The 25,083-nt window shown below is 47.1% G+C and overlaps 1 protein-coding gene and 1 pseudogene across 2 annotated transcripts in view; both read right to left on the bottom strand.

Annotated features, from left to right (window-relative positions):
* Positions 1 to 21,720, bottom strand: part of Gnb1l (G protein subunit beta 1 like) — a 73,900-nt gene extending 52,180 nt beyond the window's left edge. Inside the window, 2 exon segments of one of the 2 annotated variants that reach the window (NM_001398877.1) lie at positions 21,377 to 21,462; positions 21,552 to 21,720. The gene's annotated coding sequence lies outside the window, so the exon portion shown is untranslated. 2 annotated transcript variants of the gene reach the window in all.
* On the bottom strand, positions 18,687 to 19,460 carry LOC148002706 (protein Bop-like; annotated as a pseudogene).
* Positions 21,721 to 25,083: the final 3,363 nt, after the last annotated feature.

Genomic DNA, 25,083 nt, shown 5'->3' on the forward strand with positions numbered 1-25,083 from the left:
ACTTCGGATACAGCGCAGTTGGTGGTGCCTGCTGTGCAAGCCTGAGGGCCCATGGAAAGATGCCAGGCACGGGCTACACACTTGTAATCCCAGTGCTGGGCAAACAACCATCCTGGCTTACTCAGCGAGTTCCAGGGTAGTGAAAACCCAACTCAAAGAACAAGGTAGGGCTGGAAAGACAGCTCAGGGGTAAAGAGTGCTTACTGCTCCATCGGAAGACTGGGCTCACATTCACTGGGTGGCCCACAAAGATCTGTAACTCTAGCACCGAAAGACCCAATGTTCACCTTCTGGCCTTCGTGGAAACTTGTACACACACATATACACAAATAAATAAAATAAAGTCAAATAGAAAAACAAACCTTTTGGCTGGCTTGACTTGCTAACATGTTCACACGCACAGTCATTAGTCCTTCATTCAGTGGTTTGTGGTGAATGCTGGTCTCACACAATGAACTCGGAAGAATTTCCTTCCTTTAACTCTGGAAAATTTGAGACTGTTCTTGCTAGTTTGCTTAGGTTTTTTATTCATGTTTCATGTTTGTAAAGTACTCTGCATCTAGACTTTACCCATTTTCTAGTGTGTTAGCATATAGCTACTCATATTACTTCTGTGGTATCAGTGACACTGTCTCTCTTCTTCTCACTGACTTAATCTTTCCTGGGCTTTTTCCTTAGTGCTAATCATGCTTCCCTATAAAACCAAACTTTGTTTCGGTGATGTTTAGCATTATATTTTTCTCAGTTCATTTATTTCAACCAGACCTTTATTCTTTCTTCCTACTAATGTGGGACTTGTTAGTTCTTTCTGCATTGCTGTGAGACAGGGTCTTACTAGTATCCCTGGCTGGCTGGAACTTGCTATGTAGACCGGGCTGACCTTGAATCTAGAGATCCACCTGCCTCTGTTTTCCAAGCACCTGGCTGATTAGTTCTTTTAAGGCTATATTGACTGACTTACCGTGCATGTGTGTATGGTCCACAGTTCACATGTCAGGGGCAGGGGACAGCATTTATTTGCATCTTCTATCCCATCGAGGGATAGAACAAGGTTTCTCTTGTTCCTGTTGCTTTGACGAATACCTGAGAAAGCAGCCTTACAATCTTCTAAGCAGTGTCCACCTCCCATCTCACCCGGCTTTGCAAACCCACCACACTGATTTTCTTGGTTCTGTTACTGTGCTTTTTAACGTGGGTTCTGGGGCCTGCTCCTGGGACAGCAGCTGAGTCACCAGGCCTTGATTAGTTCCGACTTCCCTAGTTCCTGCCATGCAATGCTAATTTGAAACCTTTCTGCCCTGGTGATTTAAGGCATTTGTGGTGGCAAACATCATAAAACTCCTCTTGTTGTACCCACATATTTTTTGAATACTGTATTTCTATTTTCATATATCTCAAGAAATTTTCAACATTCCCCTTTTAGTTTCTTCATTAACCCACTAGTTCTTCAGGGGCATACTGTCTAATTCTCACTTACTTTTATAATTTCCACAGCTCCTCTCGTTGGTTTCTAGTTTTGAGATCAGAAAAGAGATAATTTTGAGATCTGTTTTGTGGCCTGCTACCTGGTTTACACTGGTGAGCGGCACACGCTGTGGAGAGGAGAATGTTCTGTCTATGCCAGGCCAGTTGGTCTATTCTACAGCTTAACTCTGGAGTTGCACTGTCTGCGCCGGAGTAATCTGTCTCCTGGGAAACTGACATCCTTACTGTGTAAGATTCCATCCCTCCCTTCAGACATGGTCACATTTGCTTTATGTATTAGGGCAGTTCTGTATTAGATACATGCATTATCAATAATGAATTGAAACTTTATATCATTATATAACAATCTTCATTTTCTTACAGGCTTCTCTCTATCTGCATTAAGTATCTTTTCCTAGTCCTTCACTTTCAGCCTATGACTTTACACAAGAAGCAAGGAGAGAGACTGCTTTTTTCAACTTTAAAGGGGGTTCATTTTCCCCAAACAGAGAGACTTTTTCCTGTAGATAGAAGGTACTCTGTCAGTCTGGCATATTGCTAGCTTAAATTTCAAGTGAGCACAGTGGTGCAGCTTCTCCAGCTGCAATGCTCACTGGTGATATACTTGGTTGTGTCGATGGTCTAGCTTGTGGGGGTCTGTGATGCAGCTGTGGGGTGCAGCTGTCAGGAGTAGAGCTGTTGCTCTGGCAGACTGCTGAGACAGACCGGTGGCTGTGTGGCAAGCTCTCCAGTGGGTGGGGCTGTCAGACTGAGTTTGCATACTTGGGGGCACTGTGGGTTGGCAGCTAAGGAGCTGGCTCACAGGGGCCGGGTGAGGCTGCCACCTGATTGGGTATCAAGTCGTACACAAATGTTCACAGGCATTTCAGGCTTGTGGTTAACGTCAGGTTCCACTCTGTTCCCTGGTGCCATATCAGTTTAGAAGCCAGAGTCTTGACACTTCTGTTAGGTCTATATTTCCAGAAGCTGGGGATATGGTGCTGTAGCTGACCATAAGTGTGATGGAATAATGGCAGGTCCCCAAGAAAGGAGACACAGACCATCTGCTGGTTTCCGGGGTGGGATGCTGCCCAGGTAGGTTCAGACTCTCCATCACCACAGATACTTAGGCACAGTATGTGGGGGGTGCAAAAACATGAGTTCTTAACTCTGTGGCATGCCAGCCCTATGAACCCTAGACCACACCCTGAATATCTCAGGTCTGGGAGCGCTGTGGAAGTCTGTCTACAGAGACAATAGGGACTCTGAGGTCTCCTAGTAAGGTTGCCTTGGTCTGAGTTAGGAGAAACAGGAAGCAGCCCTCTCCTCTTTGTGGCTTTGAGTTTTGTGTCCCCCAGGGGTCCTGTTGTTTCTACTCCTTTCCAAACATGCTGTCAGTCCCTGCTGTGAGAATATAGTCAGTTCTCTACTGCCTTTTTTGAGAGAATGAGTAAAAGGCAACCCAGCCATCTTGCCGACATCTCTTCTAGAGGGAAATTTAAAGCATTAAAAGATAACATTAGAAGAGAAGATGGAGGACCAGCATGATGACTTTGCAGTTAAGGGAACTAGCCACCAAACCTTGACTTGAATTCCATCCCGGGGACCTGATATGGTGGAAGGAGAGAACTGACTACCACAGGCTATCTGTCCTGACTTTCACATGTGCACCAAGGCATGCACAGGCCTAAACATGTATACAAAAATTAAGAATCTAAGAAAACTCTCCAATCCAGGCATGGTAATACATATCTATACTCTCAGTGCATGGGAGGCTGAGGCTGGAGGATCATCTAGACTATAAAGTGAGTTCCCACCTACCCCGAGCTACATAGTAAGACCCTGCCTCAGAGAGATACAGGGGAAGGAGTCAGACATAGTTTTCGAACTCAAAACCAGTAACTTAGCTTCCAATTTAGAAAACCAGAAACAGTCACAGCATAGACCCAAAACAGCAGAGGAAAGAAGAATAAGACTGGAGAGAAGACAGAGGAAGAGCAGCACAAGCAGGAAGAGCGCAGGACGAAGGAGCCACAGAACTGGACACGTGACTCCAACGAGTAAGAAGAGCAGCTCCTCCTGATCCACAGAGAAAACAGAGAGAATAAACCAAACAGTGACCAAAGGACAGCGGAGAACTGAAAGCATGGCACTCTACAGAGCACAGCTTGGAGAAGGGCACCAAAGAGCCACTCACTGAAAGGGTGGCTGCACTCTGGGCACTGAGACTCAGGGGCTGCTGCAGGCAGGGCAAACTCACGGCTAACCTGCTGCTATGTGCTCTGCTTAACTCCTTGCAGAAACAAAACATACGCAGTAATCCAGCGCTCCGTGGCCATCCTACACATCTTACCAAACGAAGGAACACACGACACTAGTTCTGTACAATGCCTTCCAGAAAACCAAAACTAACAATAAATAATAATGATAATGATAGCAATAATAGCAGTTCTAAACTATTTCACTGAAACACAAACCAGTATCCCTCATGCCTGGTCTACACAGCAAGTTCCAGGCCAGCCAACTATACCTAGTGAGACCCTATCTCAAAAAACAAAACCAAAATGAAACAACAACAAAAAGTCCTGAAAAATTAGCAAAGAACCCATCATTACAAAAGAATATATGCGGTATCCTACAGTATATCCCAGGAGTGGGAAGCTGATTCAATATTCAAAAGCAAATTGATATAAACACAAAACACTGAAGAAAACTGCCAAATCACACTAGCTGACAACAATCACACTGGGAAAATTCATTATTCGTCCACGGTTTTAAAGAAACTTTCAGGGCTGACAAGATAGCTAGGTAAATAAAGGCACTTAAGACAAGAAAACTAAGTTTGATCCCGGAATGCATGTAAAGGTAGGAGGAGAGACCCAGCTCTATAAAGCCGTCCTCTGACCTCTTCGTGCATGCTATGACAAGTGTGTGTACACACCCACACTATGCACTCACACTCACAATAATTAAATTGTAAAACATTTTCAGGAGGCATAATCATAATAGGAAAAATAAATTTGACTTTAACTTTTGCTCTTTAAAAAAAAAATGCGGTAAGGGCCCAGCATGGTGGTGCACGCCTTTAATCCCAGCATTTGGAAGGCAGAGACAGACAGATCTCTGTGAACTGGATGCCAGTCTTGTCTACAGAGTGAGACCCTGTCTCAAAAGACCAAACCAAACAAATAAGAACACCAAGTCGGGCTGGAAAGACGGCCTGTCAGTTAAACAGCACTCACTGCTCTTCCACAGCTCCCAAGTTTGGTTCCCAGCACCTCCATTAGGCAGCTCAAACTGCCTGTACGCTTCACAACCACCTTAACTCCAGCTCTACAGATCTAACATCCTCTTCTAGTCTCCACAGCACAGCACATGCGGCACACACGTGCACACTCGCACACACACACACACACACACAAGAAAACAAATTTATCTTGAAAATTGCATACGACTTGTTTAATGTTTATTTGCGTGTGTGCGTGTGTGCATGCATGTGTGTGTGTGTGTGTGTGTGTGTGTGTGTGTGTGTGTGTGTGTGTGCGCGCGCTCGCATATGTATGTGTTCCCTTGGAGGTGGAGTTATAGGCAATTCATTATGAGCCTCCTGACATGGTGCTAGGAAGGGAACTCACGTCCTCTGCAAGAGCAGTAATAGTTCTTTATCACCAAGACCGTTGTGAGGGAATTAAAAAAAATACTCTAAGAAAATGAAAAGATAATCATCTAGGGAAAATATTTACAAGTCGTATCTGGTAAATAATCTGTATGAAGAGGGATGATGCAATTCAGTGGTAGGTTGCATGTAAACTTGATCCTAGGGTAGACAAGTAGAATTTATATACTGAATAAAAAAAAAAGCAAACATACATACACACACACACACACACACACACACACACACACTAAATAAAGATAAATAGATAAATAAATAAATGAATGAATGAAATGTCCTTTGCAATTCTTTAAATACATACCAGACATGATGGCACACATCTATAGCCCTAACAACACGCAGGAGGCTAATACAGAAGACTGCTGAGAGTTCAAGGTCAGCTGACCCACGCAGTAAGTTGAAGGCCAGCCTAGGATACAAATAAACCCTGTCTCAAAACCAGAGTAACTAATAAACCCCACAGCACTTACCTACCATTCAGGAGACCCTGGGTTTGATCCTCAGTGCAGGTCAAAGAGTGTCATTATTAGCTGGTCAGAGTGAGTCACAGCTGTAACCCCAACACTCTGGGGGCTGATCCTAAGTTTTGGCCTAGCCTGCACTACACAGAGAGCCCTAGCCTGTGATACATAGAGCCCCTGTGGAGAAGCAGTAAAACAACAACAAAATGAATTTTAATTTTCCCAAATAAGACAATGAGTAAAGATATTTAAACAAAATTAAAGCTAGGTAAAAATGTGTAAACAAATACTTGGCCCTAAAACAAGTGGTTGGCAATGATCACTGTCATTAAGGAAGCACTAACTACAACGCCACTGTGTACTTACCAGAATGGCTAAAACGGAAAAGCTGACACTAATTCCTGGAAAACGTGTGAAGCAGCAGGAACTGCCACGCTCTGTAATGGGATTATAAAGTGGTACAACCACTTGGAAATAAAGTTTGGTCATTTCTTTAAAAACAGTCCCAAACTGGAAACAACCCAAACATCCATCAACAGCTGAACAAACAGCCGCGTGTATCCACACAATGGAGCACACCGCACACTCTACTGTAAAGCGTAGGAAGGAGAGACACGCGCGTCAGCGAGAATGGCTCTCAAAACAATCAAAACGGGTAAACACTCTGATTCTATTTATATAAAATTCTAGGAAATGCTAACTGACCCACTGGGAATCTAGGGAAGGGAAGTGTAGAGAAGGGGGAGGGGAGATGCGCACAAAGGGGCAGGAGGAAGCTCTAAGGACAATGTGCCCATTGTGCTTAAGACACTGGGGTGTATTAGCCCAGGTGTTGAAAACTATCAAGCCGTTAAATGACTTTAAATATGTTCACTTTATTATATATTTCAATTTTCTAAAACTTAAAAAGTATATATATGTGTATGTATATATATGTATATGCATGTATGTGTATATCTATATTATCTATCTATCTATCTATCTATCTATCTATCTATCTATCTATCTATCTATCTATCTATCTATCTATCTATCTATAGAGAGAGGGCTCAGTGGATAAGCACACCTGCTGCTCTAGCAGCAGAAGACCTGGGTTGGGTTCCTAGCACCCACACAGTGGTTCACAACCACCTATAATTTCAGCTCTAGGGGATATGACACCTTCTTCTGACTTCAGCAGGCACCAAGCTCACATGTGGTGCACACGCATACATGCAAGCAAAACACAATACACATAAAAATAAAATGATGATAAAAAGTAATTTAAAAGACAAACTACAAAACACCCTCTAAGGTGTGCAGACGGTAAACAAGCAGAGAAGGTTGCTCACTTATAGCCACTGGAGAGATGCAAATTAAACCAAAATCCAGACCAGTAAGTATCTACTGAGTGGCTGAAAGTTAGGAAAGACGTGCAGATGAAACCAAGTGCCTCTGGCACGGTCCCCACAGGAACTGCGGTTTCTGGAGAAGGCACAGTGTGGGGACACTCTGAAAAGAGGCAGTTTCTAAACATGCAGCAAAGGATTACCCAGCAGTTCCATTTCTAGGGTTGTAAGAGAGGTGAAAACTTGAGTGCAAACGAAAGCCTATATATACACATAAATGTTTAGCTTCTTCATCATCTCTCCAAACAGAAAATAACACAAATGACTCTCCTCAGGCGGATGGGCTACAAAGAGGAACAAGGTATTGGCAGTGTGGATTAACGTCCAGCAAATTAGTGTAAGTAAGAGTATGTAATATGCTGTTCTGTTTATGTAATTTTGTGTTTATTATTTATTTACATAATTATTAACACTTACGTAATGGTCCAGAGCAGTCTGGAAAAGGCAGAAGTGGGGCTAGGGAGGAGAGGCTGGTGGCCACTAGGGTCAGGGGCGAGGAAAGGCCTCACAATCAACAGACTGTTGAGGGTCGGAGTTTTCTCAGCCTGGTGCCGCTATAGTCATGTCAAGCCTCACTGGTCAGAAACGCTACTACTTCTAAAGTCTCTATGAGGTCAAGGTTTGATGAAGGCCAAGCATGGCGGTACACACTCAAGGTCCCAGCTCTTTGGTGATGGTTGCAAGAGGATTACAGGCCAGCCTGGGGTGCACTGCCAGACCCTGGGGGTGATCTCCCACACGGGGTCCCACCTGATGTGTGTTCTGGCTATGCAGTGACTCCCTTTTTTTGAGTGCAGGATGAAAAGAGCAACTGCAGTGGAGAAACCTGAGGAACGCCCTCCAGCAGCCCACCAAGGTCAGCATTGGCAGTGAGGAGGCACAGGGATGACACACGCCAATGATTTTATGTGGAAATATCGGCACTTTATCTTTGTATTCTTCCTCCCTAAACCCAGGGCCTCAGTGTGATCATGAGGCAAACAAGTAATAAATCAACTGAGGAGTGTTCTCCAAAGTACCAGCCAGACTATGGCGCCTCACAACTGCCAAGGTGGATCAACAGTTCAGAGCACTGACTGCTGGGTTCGGTCCCCAGCTCCGAAAAAAACAAGAGAAAAAAAAATGCTTCACCCGTTTGGTTGGGGATTTAGCTCAGTGGTAGAGCGCTTGCCTAGCAAGCACAAGGCCCTGGGTTCGGTCCTCAGCTCTGGAAACAAAACAAAACAAAACAAAACAAAACAAAACAAAACAAAACAAAACACAACTTTCCCCAAAGCACTGACTGCTCTTCCAGAGGTCCTGGGTTCAATTCCCAGCAGCCACATGGTGGCTCACAGCCATCTGTAATGGGATCTGACTTCTGCTTCTGGTGTTCGTGATAACAGATCATTCACATAAATAAAAATTAAAAAAAAAAAGAAAAAGAAGTAGAAGAGACTGTCAGAGTCAGTAGGCTGAGGAGACATGAGAGGAGGTGCAAGGAGAGGTCCTGGGACAGAAAAGGACATTAGGTTCACTCCAGGAGTCTGCATTCAGCCTGGATTTCGGTCCTCAGTGGTGCCTAAGATCTCTCAATGAGAGCTCTCTTGTGTGAACTAACATGCTGGGCCCTGCTCACCTAGCCATCCTCTGGAAGGCTATTTTCTTTTTTTTTTTTTTTTTTTGGTTCTTTTTTTCGGAGCTGGGGACCGAACCCAGGGCCTTGTGCTTCCTAGGTAAGCGCTCTACCACTGAGCTAAATCCCCAGCCCCGGAAGGCTATTTTCAAATACACCACATTATGCAATATATGTGGGGTAGCTTTCTTGTACTTTGGTTAATGGCATTTGGCCTTGTGCTTCCTAGGTAAGCGCTCTACCACTGAGCTAAATCCCCAGCCCCGGAAGGCTATTTTCAAATACACCACATTATGCAATATATGTGGGGTAGCTTTCTTGTACTTTGGTTAATGGCATTTAATTTGCCATTGCTATATGATAACTCAATTCTTGTTCAGACATTTCTAGCTTTTGAGCAATCCCTAATTCCACTCAAGGTCACTATTACAGACTTAACACCTCATTTTGTGTATTTTGTTTTGTTTTTGAGACAAAGTCTCACTACATTTTTTTTTCTTTTTTCGTTTTTTTTTTTTTTTTTCCAGAGCTGGGGACCGAACCCAGGACCTTGCGCTTGCTAGGCAAGCGCTCTACCACTGAGCTAAATCCCCAACCCCATCTCACTACATTTTTGTTGTTGTTTTTAAGACAAGACATTTCTATGTAGCCCTGACTGTCCTGGAACTCACTATGTACAACAGGCTGATCTCCAACTCACAGAGATAATTCTACCTTTGCCTCTTAAGTGCTGGGGGATTAAAGGTGTGCACCATCACGCCTGGATATTTGTTTTATCTTATATAATGGGTGTTTGCCTCTATGTATGTATGTGCACCACATATATACAGTGCTCATGGGGGCCAAAAGAGGGCATCAGAACCCCTGGGACCAGAGCCATGAAGGTGCCAGGAACTAAACCTAGGTCTTCCACGAGAGTAAGTGCTCTTAGCCACCAAGCCATCTCCTAGCCCCACAAGGCACTTTCTTTGCATACAAAACAGTATGCCAGGGAAAGGTCAGCATGTTCCCCTCAGCCCAGGGCACTTGTCATAAGGAGAAAGGACTCCCCAGTGTGGCAAGCCTAAAAGAACACGTGAGCAGACACACGAGGGACACACACGAAGGTGCAGGGCTTCCTCCCACCTCCTGCTTGCCTAGCACCTTCCAGGCTGTACCTAGAACAAGGAAGGCACTTCCTGAACGGTTCCATTCTGAGCAGAGGACTCTCTGATGGGAGAAATCAGTGGCATCAAGGCTCATGAGTTCAGAACTGGGCCTGCACTGCAGCTCTGGCCAGTGTCCTGGCTGCCCTGGTCAGTTCAGCATGCTCTCCCCCATGGAGCTGTACTGCACCAGCTGCAGATGCAGCCTTGAGCTGTCCAGCCAGGTGACCGGCATATTGCTCAGTGCTACAGCTTAAAACCCAGGCATCCAGAATTGAGCACGGCCCTCTATACTTGTGAAATGCAGGGTGATCAGCACATGGCGGGTTCCATGCAGCCCATCAGAGACCAGCCCCCAATACCTTCTCGGTCATGAGTCGGACAGCCCTCTACAAGATACACCTTTTGTGGCCTTGGCTCTGAGCCGAGGAAAAGGGTGGTTGCTTACACAGCAACCTCAAGAGAGAGACTGCAGAGCTTCTGAGGGATGGTCCTGCCATAAGACCAAGAACATAGCCCTTTCCAGAAAGGGAGGGCTACCTCCTTGTGCTGCAGCGAAGTTGTAGTCCCTGTCCCACAAAGACCTGGACATGCTCCCAGGCAGGGCTCATGTGCTGCCCGCTCTAGCATCCAGAGACCTGGGTCTCTACTGCAACAGATGCTGCCCAGCCCAGGAAGGAGCCTGGAGGCTGGACCTGCCCCAGCCACATCCCCTGTCCATGCCCATGCAGCCCCTCCCTGCCCCAAGTGCGCGGGAAGCAGGTCTGCAGAGGTAACTCAAGCTGCACAAAGAAACCACTCCTGGAACGGGGCTCCATTTGGAGACTCAGAGTCAAAGGCGCACTTCATTGCTGCTTTCCAAATCCCGAGCATTGTCAGGGCCTTTCCCCTTTGAAGCCTCGCTGAGTGATTGAAGCGTCTACTTTCTGAGGGGCAGATAGCAGTGGGCCAGTAATCTGACTCTAAGCCACGGGATAAAGGTAGTTTGTTTCCTCTCAGCCAGTCTGTCAACACCTCCTCAGTAATTAGCCCTAATTATTACAAAGGGCCAGCCTCCCATTCGGTTATTAAATCAGAAATGGTATCATGGCTGGGCATCTGTCAACGCCCCAACTGGCGACCTTCGATTCATTGAATCCTCTGTCAGTCTCCGCCTTGGGAAGTACCCAGGCAGGCAGGGAAGCTGTAGCTTCAAAGCTACAGAACCCAGGAAGCATTCTGGGGCAGTGGGGAGCTAAGGAGGATGGCAAGAAGATAAGGAAAACAGCAGAGAAAGTGGGTGCCTGCAACCCAGTGCCAACGTGGGAACTGGCACCTTCCCCAGGGCCTGGAGGGTACACTCCAATCACTGTCTCACCTCGCTTACCCCAGGGCTGACCACCGTCAATCTGTGAATGTGTAGACGGCTGCTCTTTCCTGAGAAGGGCAAGATACACCAGGCCTACACCAGGATGTCTTCCATGAGAGGACAGGCAGGCTGCAGCCTTGGCAAACAGCTCAGCCTGCAGGCCAGAGAAGTTTAACTAGATTGTGTGGCTGCACAGGGATGCTCTCCGTGCTGAGCTGACACCACACTCCTGAAAGCAGTGAGCAGGCGTGACTACCCCTGCAGCCTGAGCCAGAGCCTCGACTTCTCCCCAGGAGAAATAGGTTGCTGTTCTTTCTATGACAGAGACCCAACCACCTGCCAATCATTCCCTAGTTCTGAGGTGGTACCGCCCAGCAGGACTCATGTGTGGCTTTACTTCCCTTGTCCAATCCCCAGTCCTCCACACCTCTTGGCCACCTCTTCCCTCTAGGTCTCACTGCCTGCTCCCAGAAGGCCCCAATGGCTTAGAGAGGTGACAGAGACCAGCTACAGTCCCAGTTTCCCAACAGGCCTGCTCTGCTGGAGATACAGCTAGTGTGATGGAGCAAGGAAGTAAGCAGATCCGCCCAGCTCTCCTGCCAGCCCACACTGCTATCTCTTTCCCCCAGCAGTGCCACCATCAAGTCCCTGTCAAATCCTCACGGCTAATAACTGTCACAGTAGCAAGGCCAGGCTAATGGAGTAGTATAAGTGGATCCCAGGAGCTAAGCACATGAGGTAGTTTTCACCCTTGCTCTTTAGGAAGCCTCTTGGTTAGAGCATGTGAGGCAGCAGAGTACTGGTCAACCTTATTTATAAAGGGCTTCCATCACTGACTGAACTAATGTCAGGACAGAATTCCTGAGCTGCAGGGCAAACCGGGATTCTCCAAGAACAGGCACCACAGGCTGCACCCAAGGATATCTATCCACTATGTAGGAGAGGTCTAAGGAGCCTAAGCGGTGTCAGGAAGGATGTCTGCTCTGGGGTACTATGGACAGAGGTGGGAACCCAGCCAGGATGAGGACTTTCTGTATCTCAACACAGGAAAATTCCTGCTTCTCTACAGGAAGTGTGGCCATCCTTTGTGTTAGAACCAGCTCTAGGGCCCAGTACCCAAGGCTCCTTGGAGGAGGTATCCTCAGCCATGGTGGTGTGGAAACTGTCCAGCAGCCCAAGAAATCTGGGCCCCTGCACTGTACAGTCACAAGGGACAGACCGTGGTAAGGGGAGAAGACATGTCCTTTCCACCTGCTTGGAAGCTCACTGGTGCAGCAGAATGAGACGAGTATACAGGCATTCAAGAGCTATCTACATGCCATGGCTCTTAGCTTGCTGGCCTCAACCACCCACAGGGCCCTCCAGGGCTCAGTGCCTGCTCTGGAGGGCACTGTGGCTCAAGGAAGACTATGGTAGCTCATGGCTACTACTGCCCTGCAGTGCAGACTCGAGCAGGTCACCCACAGACACAGTGATCCCAGGACGTGAGACCTAAGTACTGACAGAGCTGGGTGAGTGGCACACTAGAGCCCACTACATTTTCCTCTCTCCCTGGAACCAAATGTGGTTTAAAAATTAGCCAGCTCGAGGAAGAAGGTGCAGGTGGACGTCTCCCTACCACAGAGTCAAGACTTCTTATAAATCCAGCTAACTAAGGATAGACTGTACCAGAGTGTAGTCAGGGAGCAGTGAGTGGCCGGGGCCAGACCCAGTCTGTGCTCCATGGAAAAGGAGAAACAGAATCCTCTGTCAGTCAGGATACAACAGGCTATACTCCGGCATGTGCACGCACACACACACCCCTACTTCAGTGGCCTCACACATGAAAAATTTATTGCTTGCTCAGATTACACAGCCATTACAGTAGAGTCCCTGTCTATCACAGGCCTTGACAGCAGACCCTCCCTTACCCCAGTCACACTAACAAGGAGACTCCAGGCTTAATGTCCAAGGGAACACATGAGACTTTAGGAAAGCAGGACGATGCCTGACCCTCATGTAGGGGATTTCTTAAATAATGAATGAAACAAGCTCGTGTACAGAAGGCTAAGGGCAGCCCACTCAGGGTAGAAATTCCACACCTCAGCACCGGCCCCAACACCAAAGCCTCAAGGGGCCTTGCACACAGTACAAAGGGCTGCCCACAGCGCTGCTGAAAACTACAAAATGAAAATAATCAAACCCGTCTCGGGCATTGTTTTGGGAGTACCACAAATTCTTCAACTGATGTCCCAGTCCCTCTGTTTGACAGAGAATGATTGTATCTGAATAGGGTACTTAAAAAGGTAATTTAGGTAAAATATCTTCTGGGTAGGCCTGATCCAACATGTTTGGTGTCCTGGTAGATAAGAACATGGAAATACATTCAGAGGAATGTTTGGGTAAGGACACAGGGAAGATGGCCACCCACAAACCAAGGGGAGTCTTTAGGAAAAACCACACTGCCTGCAACCTAACCTTGGATTTCCCCACTCCAAGGGGGAGACACGTTTCTGGTTTGAGCATGCACACTGCCGATTACAGGCCCATTCTGTCTCCACAGTGGCTCCCTCCAATGTAAATGGCTACTTACTCAGCTCAGTACTGAGTAACTCACCTGTGATGGTTTGAATAAGAATGGCCCCCATAGGCTCATACATTTGAATGCTTAGTCACCTGGCTGTGGCACTGTTTAAAAGGATTAGAAGGACTAAGAGTGCTCTTGCTCTTGCTCCAGCTTCCTCCTGTTCTCTCTTGCCCCTTTGTCCCGTCTCTCCCCATTCCCCCTCCCTTCTCTCCACATGCTCATGGCCAGCCTCTACTCTCCTCTACTCTTCTATTTCTCTACTTTTCTCTCTCTTTCTCTGCCCTACTACCCTCTTAACTCCCCTTCTTATGCCTAGAATAAACTCTATGCTAAAAAAAAAAAAAAAAGGATTAAGAGCTGTGGCCTCGTTGGAGGAAGTACATCACTATTAGCCCAGGCCAAGCCAAGTCTCTCCCTTTCTACCTACAGATCAGGATGTAGCTCTCACCTACTTCAGCTGCTGTTTCACTGCCCCATGAGCTACCATGCTCCCCACCATGATGAAAATGGACTAAACCTCTGAAACTGTAAGCAAGTTCCCAGTTAAATGTTTTTCTTTTAAAAAGAGTTGCCTTGGTCGTGGTGTCTCTTCATAGCAATAAAACAGTGACTAAGGCAGCATCCTACATGAGGAGGACCTTTGTAACTCAGGTACAGGTGTGTGGCTTCCTTTGGTCACAGTAGTGGAGACTGGGTGATGCGTATCACTTATGACCCATGGTTCCCCATAGCATCAATTGGCTGTGTGGTACTTGTAGATGGGAGACCTGTTGGGAAGTGTTTCTGAGGTACAGCAGTAAACAGAGCACACCTAGTTTATTCCAAGACACACAGGATGAACAGCAAATGACAGGTGCCCACTCAGGTTACTGAGAGTCTTAAGTTCTAGTTGATGCTGACAGAAGCTCTAAGAATGGCAATTTTACTCACCCAGCCCCTGCAACTGACTCTAGAAGAGGGAACTCTTGTAGTTTTGTTGTTCATAATGTGATGACTGAGTCACAGAGGCTTAGGCCTCTGCCAAGGCACAGTGCGTATCATCCTCATTCTCCTGACCAGCCAGTGGGAACAAACGAAAAGTATTTTATATCCTCACCAATCGCACCAGGGAGCCACCTGCCATACCCTTCGTAATCCTGGACACGTAAAACTTAGCATCTTAGGAACTACTCACGTTTTTCTGCAGAACTGCTCTAGTTTGGATCTCAAAGGTTCTGCAAAGCACATGTGTTAGAGGATCGGTCCCCATCTTGACTCTGCTAGGTGGTGGTGGAAGCTTAGGTGGGGTCTCAGGGAAGATTTCAAGTCACATGTGTGCCCTTGAAGAGGACACTGACCTCTGCTGCTTCTTTTACCTTCTTATTCTGGATATGAAGTGAATGGTTTTACTACATGTTGTTACCATGATGAACTACCAAACCTCTCCTCTTCACAAACTGAGTCTCTCAGCACTTGCTACTATAAGAAGTTAACAAGCGTTTTTTGTTGTTGTTGTTGTTGTTGTTTTGTTTTTTCTTTTTTTCGGAGCTGGGGACTGAACCCAGGGCCTTCGCTCTACCGCCGAGCTAAATCCCCAAAACCCCTAACACGCGTTTTTATGACCTTAAAAATAAGTCATCTTTGATTCATCTGGAGTGTGTTGCACTGAGTAGGAACTCTGCCCTACTCCATATATGGTTCTGAATGATTTATCTATTGTTTCTCTCTATTCCAATATTCAAGCACTTCAAAAGTTGTAGCTTTACGAACCACTCCAACGTCTCTGAGGGCTTTATTGCCATTACGTTCCTGTTTCCTTGGAGATTGGTCTTTTAAAAAGCTTTTGCTAGGGCCCATGGCCTGTCGTCTGGAGATGAGAAGTCAGGGTATCTCCCAGGGAGGTTAGCAGCATACACTAAGCACAGACATGCCTGTCATCATTCCCAGGGGCAGCATGGGTAAATGACCCCAGGTCCTGCACACAGGCCTAATCTGATACAGCCATCTCTCCAAGGAATAGATCACCTGGGTCACTGACTTTACTGGAAGCCGAATTCTGTTGCCACTGAAGACAAGCTACTTTGTTTTCATTTTAAAAATTTTTTATTAATTTTAATTTTTTTATTTTATTGACATTTTGCCTGCATGCATATATTTGTGTGAGGGAGTTATAGGAAGTTGTGAGTTGCCATGTGGATACTGGGAACTGAACCAGGGTCCTCTGGAAGAGCAGCCAGTGCTCTTAACCGCTGAGCCATCTCTCCAACCCTGACAAGCTACTTCATAATGGTCTGGACGACCACAATCCAAACTCTTGTTCTATCTACAGATAGCCAGCGGCAGACAACCGGGTCACTGCAATTGTAAGGCCTTCTTTCTTAGAACCTAACACAGTAAGTGTACTTCTAAAGAGAACCCAGACTAATTTTCTAGGTTACCTAGACTCTGCTGAGTGCTCTCAAGCCTGCCAACCTTAGATGCCATGCAGCAGGCCTTCAGACATACGGCACACCATTACCAAGCCTTCAAGGAAGATCAGGGTCAGCAGGAGTGATGACAATTTCAAGCAGAGGAAAGACAGAGGCAATAGGGGCCAGCAACACAGCAAGAGCCAGTGAGTAATTAGAAAAATCATCTCGGAGAGCCATTCCAGGGTCCACTGCCAGAGTCACAGGCAAGCCCAGCCACAGCCACAGCCAATTAAAGAATAAGAGAGCAGTCCATTCTAGCCATGAGCAATCATGGAAGCAGCTGGGCAAACTGGAATAGAAGCCTAGTGCTACTGTAAGATCATCTCTGTTAGCAACATTCCCAGCTGTTTTATGTACGTGGACTCTGTGCTTTGAAATAACTCGCAAATAAACCACTGGGACCCAAAGCATCTCAGTATGTAAACAACGCAACAAACCTGTTCCAAGTCTCACCAGACGTTTGCTCATCATGGCTTCTCCTAGAGTAGCCAGATGTATTTCCAACCTATGGTTCTCCTAAGTGTCTAGGACAGTTTCCTCTTGTTGCTTCCACAACTTTAAAACTGAAAGAGTGATGCTCTTGTCTAAGTGTTTCTAAGCAGGCACATTCTGTGTCCTGGGCAGCTGTGTCCTGGTCCTCAGATCAATTTGGCTCAAAGGGGCCTGCATGCCCAGCTCTCACTAAAAACTCACCCTTGTGCAGAACTGGTCTTTCTTCATTCCGATCCCAGGACTCACATTCCCATCTGCTACCTGCTATCCTCTTTACCTAAAGCTCTCACAAGTCAGATCCCAAGGCCGCCCAACACCTGGCACTCCTTCCCTTCTAGCTCCAGCTCTTTCTGTCAGACCCTCTCACCTTCATAGGCTCCACTGAGACCCACCGCCGCACACCTGTGACACTCTGGCTCTACTGACAGAATGAGTGCAGAATTTCTGTTCACAAAACAAGACTCTGTCAGCAGCCACCATACACTCAGCAGTTAAGTCAACTCAGATTTTTGAGATCAGCAATGCTTCCAGAAATATATATTTATGCCAGAACCCCGACACAGAGGCTCAATCTTTGCACACGAGTGTGTGTGCAGGGGTCGGGGGAGGCAGGGTAGGGTTGTTTGTTTGTTTGTTTGTTTTTTTCAGCATAACTAGGGGTAGTGAGAATACTGCCCTGTAAAAAGGGCAACAACTAGAATTGAACCAAGCAAGAAGCTTAGATCCTATCTACCCTCTAGCATTCAAACCTCCTAGCTGCCCAGGGCTCCACAAGAAATATGGTTCTCAGCCAAGATGTCATCTTATCCCTCAGAAGGAAGAATATGGTTGCTTCTGCACTGCTTACAAGAAATGAAATCCACCAAGTGTGTAGTGACAGATTGTTTTTTTTAAAAGACTATATATATATAATGTATGTATGTATGTATGTATGTATGTATGTATGTATGTATTATTTAACCATTAAAAAAACAAATCCAAGCAACATGGAACCAAAGGCACTGTTAATTGAACTAAACAGGTAGAGACACAAATGCCACATGTATCTGTATCTGTATGCGACAGTTATCAGAGTTGATCTGACGGGAACAGAAGACAGATAATGGTAACGAGACAGGAAAGGCCAGGAAGAGACAGGAAGATTAGATACCTTCCACTGCACAGTGCGCTTAAGAGTTAGCAAAAACATATTTCATCTTTTATAAGGAACCATGAGAGGAGTGTAAATACAATTCCATACAAAGAAATTATCAACATTTACGAAAAGGAAATGGTAGTCACCAGATTGGATCGCTATACATCTATATATCCAATTATACTATACTCCATAGATATACCATTTAAAGAAAAAGAAAAAGAGTTAGTTCTAGCACTCAGACGGCAGAGGCAGAGGGTTGAGAGTTCAATGCCAGCCTGGTATATATCAAGTTCCAGGAAGGACTACACAGTGAAACATTATCTCAAAAACAAAAGAATCAAACCAACCAAAATATTTAAAAAAGGAGCAGTGGCTTCCTTCAAGCAGTCTTCTTTCTACTGTAGCCTAATATCAAACGTCACAGAGAGCAGGGCAGAGGCGGAGAAACACCAAGGTCACGTGTGGGGGCAGCACCTGGACACGGCGCTATAATCTGACGGTGGCTGATCACAGAGTCTTTCCTGCGAAACTGCCCAGGTAGAACAGCACGTCCGGTGTGGGCTAGGAACTCAGCTAGGGGCTCAGTACAGGGTAGGTGGAGTCATCTGTAGACAGCACTGTCCTGTCTGGGTGAAGGGCACTGCTGCATAACTAGAGCGTGTTCAGAACTCAGGGACAAGGAGTAGTGAACAGGGAGCTGGCTCTTGTGGGATCTCTGGGACATTGTTCACCCACCACAGGGCACCCGGATACAACTCCCGGTCTCCTTATGTTTTAGAATTCTTCTCTGTTTTCTGAGGTTCTAATGTTTCCAGATAAGCTGGTTCTAGCTTCCAAGGAGAGGAGTTAAACAGATTTTAGAGGTACAAGTTGGGTGCTGCCTCCTTTAGATGGGAGCCATGTGGCCTCGGCACTACAATAAGGACTAAATGCAAAACAAGACTGGGTCAGGGACTCTCGGGTCCAGTGGAGCCCTCCTTGGCCAGCTGCTGCTGAGGTCAGGCCTCAGGGAAGTACCCATACTGAGTACTAGGGCTACTGAGAACAACTAACTAAATATTGCCTTACTGTGGGCAGCTATGGGGCCACCGGTTGCTGGCTTGATGTGGAAGGCAGGAGACAGTGGCATGGTACACAACAAAACTGTTTGAATAACTTCTTCAAGATCCCGGCAGAAGAGTTCATAATCATCAGGCAGGCAAGGTACCTACTGCAGTAGGGGGCGGCCCAGGCCCAAGCTAGGCCTGTCAGTCAACTGAGGCTCTCTGACAGAGCTGAGATTGTCCTAACAGTGTCCAAAGTGGAAGACCTATAATCACCCAGCTGGGCCAAAAAAGCAGTCTAGTAGTCGGGAGAGCCATCAAAGGTGCCAGGTCAGAGTCAGAACCCAGTGGAAGTCTGTCCTGAGTGGCCAAGGGTCTGGTATACATCCAGCTGGAGGGCTCTTTTCTGCAGGCTTACTGCCAGAAGAATGGTTAGTTGAACTGTTCTGCTCCACGGGGGTGCACACACACACACACGGGGTCATGTCCTGAAGTACCGTCCATCTGCTGCCAAGGGTGTGCACTGGTGAAACTGGCTGCCATCTAGACAGGACTGCCAGGGCTCTGCCAATGGCACCTGCCATGAAGCATTCCGGGAGCAAAGGAGGGAAGTGCTCACAGAAGACCTGGTGTGGACAGAAGAGGCAGGCGCAACACAATAGGCCAAGGAACAGCTGGGCAGGGTGTAGCAGGCTGCCATTCCAGGTCAACGCTGAGGGCCAGGGGAGCTGAGCCAGTAAGAGTCGAGGGACTGTCAGATGCAGGCCATCATCCAAGGAAATCTGTCCAAAAAACAAGGTGGGGAAGAGCAGGAACCAGGCTCAACCATCACCACTGACTGGCAGGAGGAGGCAGCAGGCAGAAAACCCTCAGGAACCTGATTAGTTGCTCTGCATTGGGGGAGGCTCCCAGGGGCTGGCCCTGGAACTTGGAAACAGACAAATGCTGCCTGCGACTTTCAAGGTATAATGATAGATGCTGTCAATCCTAGAAGGGACCAGATCAGAACATCAGGGAATTTTAGGACAATGACAGAGGCAACTGTCATTTGTCCCATTTGTACTGAATGCTGACCACACACCTCCCACAAACTGGGTACTATTATCATTGCCAAGAAGAACGGTTAAGTGATGTGTATGCAGTCACATAACAGCTAGTAAACGGCAGCAGGGGAGCAGAACCTGGTTGCAGAGACAAGCTTAGCAACAGGTCACTTTGAAGGTTATGGGCTACCCTTCAGAGTGGAATGAGTGGGCTTGGCTGCCTGAACACTGTAAACTGCTAAGAACAGAGCACACCAAAACATCCCTGCTCATATAGCACCAGGCACACCTGACAGAAGTAGGTTGCCTTGCATTCTGGATTTCCAGAGAGACCACCGAGGGCAAAGCTACCCAATCCTGAGCACTTTCCCCTCATCCTCAGCCCAGTCAGTAACCTAGCACCCTCACCTCCAAAAGTGAAATTCTGAGTTCCACTTGGAGGTCTCCTCCTGTTGCCTCCAGCACATGGCTGAAGCTGGAAAGCTCCTTTTGATGGGTGGACCCACCCTCATTCCATGCTGCGGTCATCAGAAGCCAGACAAGGAAAGAGGACAAGGAACCCTCCTCTAGGGTTCTCACACTCTGCTCCAGTCTCTCTTGGGAGGGAAGCCCACCACTTGAGACCTCCTCTCAACTGTCTGCTTCTTCCCTATACACATAGCCCAATTCTCCGCAAGCTCTCCTAGGAGCACCGAGTCTTGCATATGTCTTCACAGCATGGTTTTTCATGTGTAAACCCAACCCAGAGTCAGTTTCTCCAAAAAGGTACAGCAAGGTTGATCTTTCTACCAGCATCTCCAAAGTGTCTTGCCACACTCAGCTGCCAGCACCACCAGCACTATTTCCAAGCATTTTAGAACATCCCAGGTAGACACCTGACTCACACCTGAAAGCCCGGCCCTTGACCTGGGATTCCCACCATAATCATCAGCCAGATACAGTCTCTCAGTGAGACCTCGAAGAGCTCACAGCCAGGCCCCAATCCCAAAGCTCGGCTGCCCACAAACACCCGTCGCATGCCCAGAGGTCCAGGGTGGCACCAAGACTTCTTGCCCCAACTGCGAACCTTAGATGTTATCTGCCTACTCACCTGCATGCCTGAGTGATCCTGGGCAACCTAGGAGAGAAGAGCCCCTACCCTTGCGCGAGCAGCCAACTTCTGCTTCTTACTAACTCTGAGCCAGTCACTAACTTTTTTGGGCCTCATGATCACCCCATGTCGCCCTCTGCATACCTGTCTGTTGAACTCTCTCGCTTCTTTGCACCATCCCTGACTGGCACTAGGTAATTTCGCTCCTTTTCCCGGACTGGACAACAATCTACGGGAAGACGGAGGGCCGCAGCGCATGGTAATCTTTCTCCGCAGGCCGGGCAATACCTAATACTCTGACTGAGTTCTGTGCTCCTGAGTCCCAGGAGACCCGGGAACAGAACTTGCCCGAAGCCAAAATGTGACTGGAGGACAGACTACCTGCACCACCCGTCCGCCAGAAACCGCCCTGCAGGACATTCAGATCACAAGCTCCCAGACAGCGAAGCCCACCTACCTAAGACTGCGCCAGGAGGGCCGCCAGGGTCAGAGGATCCGCTCAGGCAGAGGGGCGTACCTCCGAGGGCAGGATCCCACAGCCACCTGCAAAGGGAAGAGCGAGATCAGGTGAGCGGGGACGGAACTCAAGACAGAGCCCCCACCCAGGAGCCCCACCTCGCACCGCTACAGACCCCGCCGCGGAGATGCAAGCCTGACGCAGCCGGATCCTAGGAGCTTGCGGGTGCCTCGTCAGCCACGCCCCCTCGGCGTACGCGGCCACCCGCGACGTGCCCGCTCCGGAGCTCCGCACGCCCCAAGTTAGCCTTCCCGCGGGTCTGCGCGCGCACCTCGGCCCGCCGCGCCTGCGCCGTGAACAACGAACCCTCAGTCTTGCAGGCGTCCGGCGCCGGCGCGGGGAGTGATGGGAGCGCAAGCTCAGTACTAAGCGGAGAGGCCCGGTGCGCAGGCGCTGGGTGTCCTGGGCCTCGCAGGAGTAGGGACGGTTCCCACGCGTTCCCAGTCCTGGAGGACTTCCCGGGGACGGTGTGGGTCTAAAGGCTGAGGGCGTCTTGAGGCCTTCGGTACTTGAGTGGCAGCTGAGCCTTCAGGCCTGGGGAGCATATCTCCATGAGTGGCAAGTGTCTGTGTCTTGTCCCTAAGTAGCACTGACCCTTTGAGAGGCCAGGAGATGAGCCTATGTGCCCCTCACATGCTTTTGCATGGTTTGTCCCTGTAGCTCCTCCGCGTTCTTGTGGTGTCATCCATCCCACATCCCGGACATGTGTTTAGATAGGAACAGAAGAAGGCTTTGGTGCACCGTAATACTTCTGAAAGCAAGCACACACATAACACACCACCTCCCTGTTTGCCCTGCTCCGTGACTCCTTTCATGAAAGATCTCTGAAACGTTATCTGCATTTACACCCAAACTCATTCTCTTTGATCCTTGAAACGGGAATCAAAGATCACATTGTACCTTCCAAGGGTCTGTGGGCCTTTCAGTAGCCTGGGCCAAAAGCAATAAAAGTGGCACCCGGCCAGGAAACACCTCCTTGAAGTGTGAATGAAACTTGGCTTTTTTTTTCCTTCAGTTGTATCTTTCCTAATTGACCTGATAATTTAAACTTCCTCTCTTAAGGGAGGGGTTGTTTCTGTAAATTCCGATCACCCTCACGCCCCAAGCAGCTGAGCCAGTTAACAGAGTGAACAGCAGGCTTGTGCAAAAGACTACCCACTCAAGCCCCTCCTACATAGGCCTTTTTCCAAATTGCCTTTTGGGTTTTAGGGCATCACCTCAAATGTCCACGACAAAATTTAACATAGTAACCATTGTAAAGCAGCAGAGGTAATGTTAATAAATTCACAAGGCTGTGTAACTATTGCCACCATTTCCAGAACTGTCTTATCACACTAGAAGCTATCCATTAAGCACTGACTCGTCTCGGAACCCTGAGCTCCCACCATTTTGAGTCTGAATTTGAAATGTCCATTTGTGAATGTATGTAATTTCGTATGTTTTCAAGGCTTACCCATGCTGTAGCATGTACCTAAATTGCCTTCTTTTTAAGTGCTGACTGAGAGACTTTCGAGAAGGCTCTGACTGCTCTTGCATAGAACCTCAGTTTGTTTACCAGCACCTACACTGTGGCTCACAAATATCCGTAACTACAGTTCCCTAGTATCTGAGCACCTTTTCTAGTTTCTTGGGCTCTGAGCACATATATGGCCCACATATTACACGGAGGCAAAAGCACTCGTCCATATAAAAATAAACATTGTTTTTAAAGAGCCAGTCTTTAATCCAGAACTCAGGAAGCAGAGGCAAGTGGATCTCTATGAATTCCAGACCAGCCTGGTCTATATATTTACACATCTGTATCAAAAACACCCAAAAATAAACAAATGAAAGCTAATTGATCCCTCCTCTGAATGTCTGCATTTTCTTTACCCATCATCCCTCGTGACACTGAACTGTTTGTCCCTTTGGCCATTATGGGTATGGAATAATAGTGTTGTGGAATCACTGTGTCTTACGGTTTTTATTGCTTTGATGAAACACCACGACCAAAAATCGAGTTGGGGAGGAAAGGGTTTATTTGTCTTAAAAATTCAGATCATAGTCCAACATAGGAGGAAGTCAGGACTGGAACTCAAATTGGGCAGAAACCTAGAGGCAGGAGGTGATGCAGAGGCCACGGAGGGTACTGCTTACTGGTTGCTTTTTGCAGCTTACTCAGCCTGCTTTTTTTTTTTTTTCTTTTCTTTTTTTCGGAGCTGGGGACCGAACCCAGGGCCTTGCGCTTGCTAGACAAGCGCTCTACCACTGAGCTAAATCCCCAACCCCCCTGCTTTCTTATAGAACCCAGAACCACCAGCCAAATGATGAGGCCATCCACAATGGGCTGGGTCCTCCCTCCTTGATCACCGAATAGGAAAATGCCCTACAGACTACCTACAGCCTGATCTTATGGCATTTTCTCAGGTGAGGTTCCCTCCTCTCAGGTGACTTTAGCTTATGTCAAGTTGGCATAAAACTAGCCAGAGCACACTATAAAAGATGTTTGACTCCCTGGTTTTAAGTTTTTTAAAGGGTTATTTATTCATTTTACTTATATGAGTACACCATAGCTGTCTTCAGATACACCAGAAGAGGGCATTGGGTCCCATTACAGATGGTTGGGGGCCACCATGTGGTTGCTGGGATTTGAACTCAGGGCCTCTGGAAGAGCAGTCAGTGCTCTTAACCACTGAGCCATCTCTCCAGGCCAACAAAAGCATTTTTAAAAAGTCGGGTTGGGGATTTAGCTCAGTGGTAGAGCGCTTGCCTAGGAAGCGCAAGGCCCTGGGTTCGGTCCCCAGCTCCGACAAAAAGAACCAAAAAAAAAAAAAGTCATTGGATACTGCATGCACAAGCTCACACACATTGCACACATGCTAGTAATCACAAACATGCGTTTCTTTATCTACAGAGCTTTTGTTTATTTTCCGTTGGTCTATGTGTCTGATTTAATGCCAGTACCACACTGGTTTGAGTACTGTAGCTTTGTAGTTAAGTTTGAAATAAGGAAATATGGGGCCTTCAAATTTACTAACTCTCTTTCTTTCTTTTTCTTTTCTTTTCTTTTCTTTTCTTTCTTTCTTTCTTTTTCTTTTCTTTTCTTTCTTTCTTTCTTTCTTTCTTTCTTTCTTTTTTTTTTTTTTTGCTAACGGTTCCTTTAGAAGTTATGTGAGTTTTAGCAACCCCCTTCTGTCTTACTGAGATAGTATCATTCTATAGCCTACATTGGCAGCTGAGGTATATTGCCTCTTGCCAAATAGTTTCTATCACAGCTGTTTGACTGTGTTGATGCAAATCCACAAACACTGACAATTGTACGTGGGGTGCCTGTATATCAACCTATGCACATATCACACACACACACACACATGATTTATCTGAGATCCTGCTGTCTCAGCTTCTTCCCTCAAAACTGCAGGGATTACAGGCAGATACCACCACAGCTGGTTTAGAATAGGTTTTCTATTTTTTTTCCCAAAACACCATGGAAGCATTAATAGAAATCGCTTAAGTCATTAAATCACTTAAGGTGTATTGATGTTTTGAAATAATGTGCTGGGATTCTGGGTGTGGTGGCACATACCTTTACTCCCAGCACTCAGAAGGCAGAGGCAGGTGTATCTCTAAGTTCAATACCAGCCTGATCTACATAGCAAGTTCCAGGA

Source organism: Rattus norvegicus, chromosome 11 (assembly GCF_021556685.1).
Source record: "Rattus norvegicus strain SHRSP/BbbUtx chromosome 11, alternate assembly SHRSP_T2T, whole genome shotgun sequence".
NCBI lineage: Eukaryota > Metazoa > Chordata > Mammalia > Rodentia > Muridae > Rattus > Rattus norvegicus.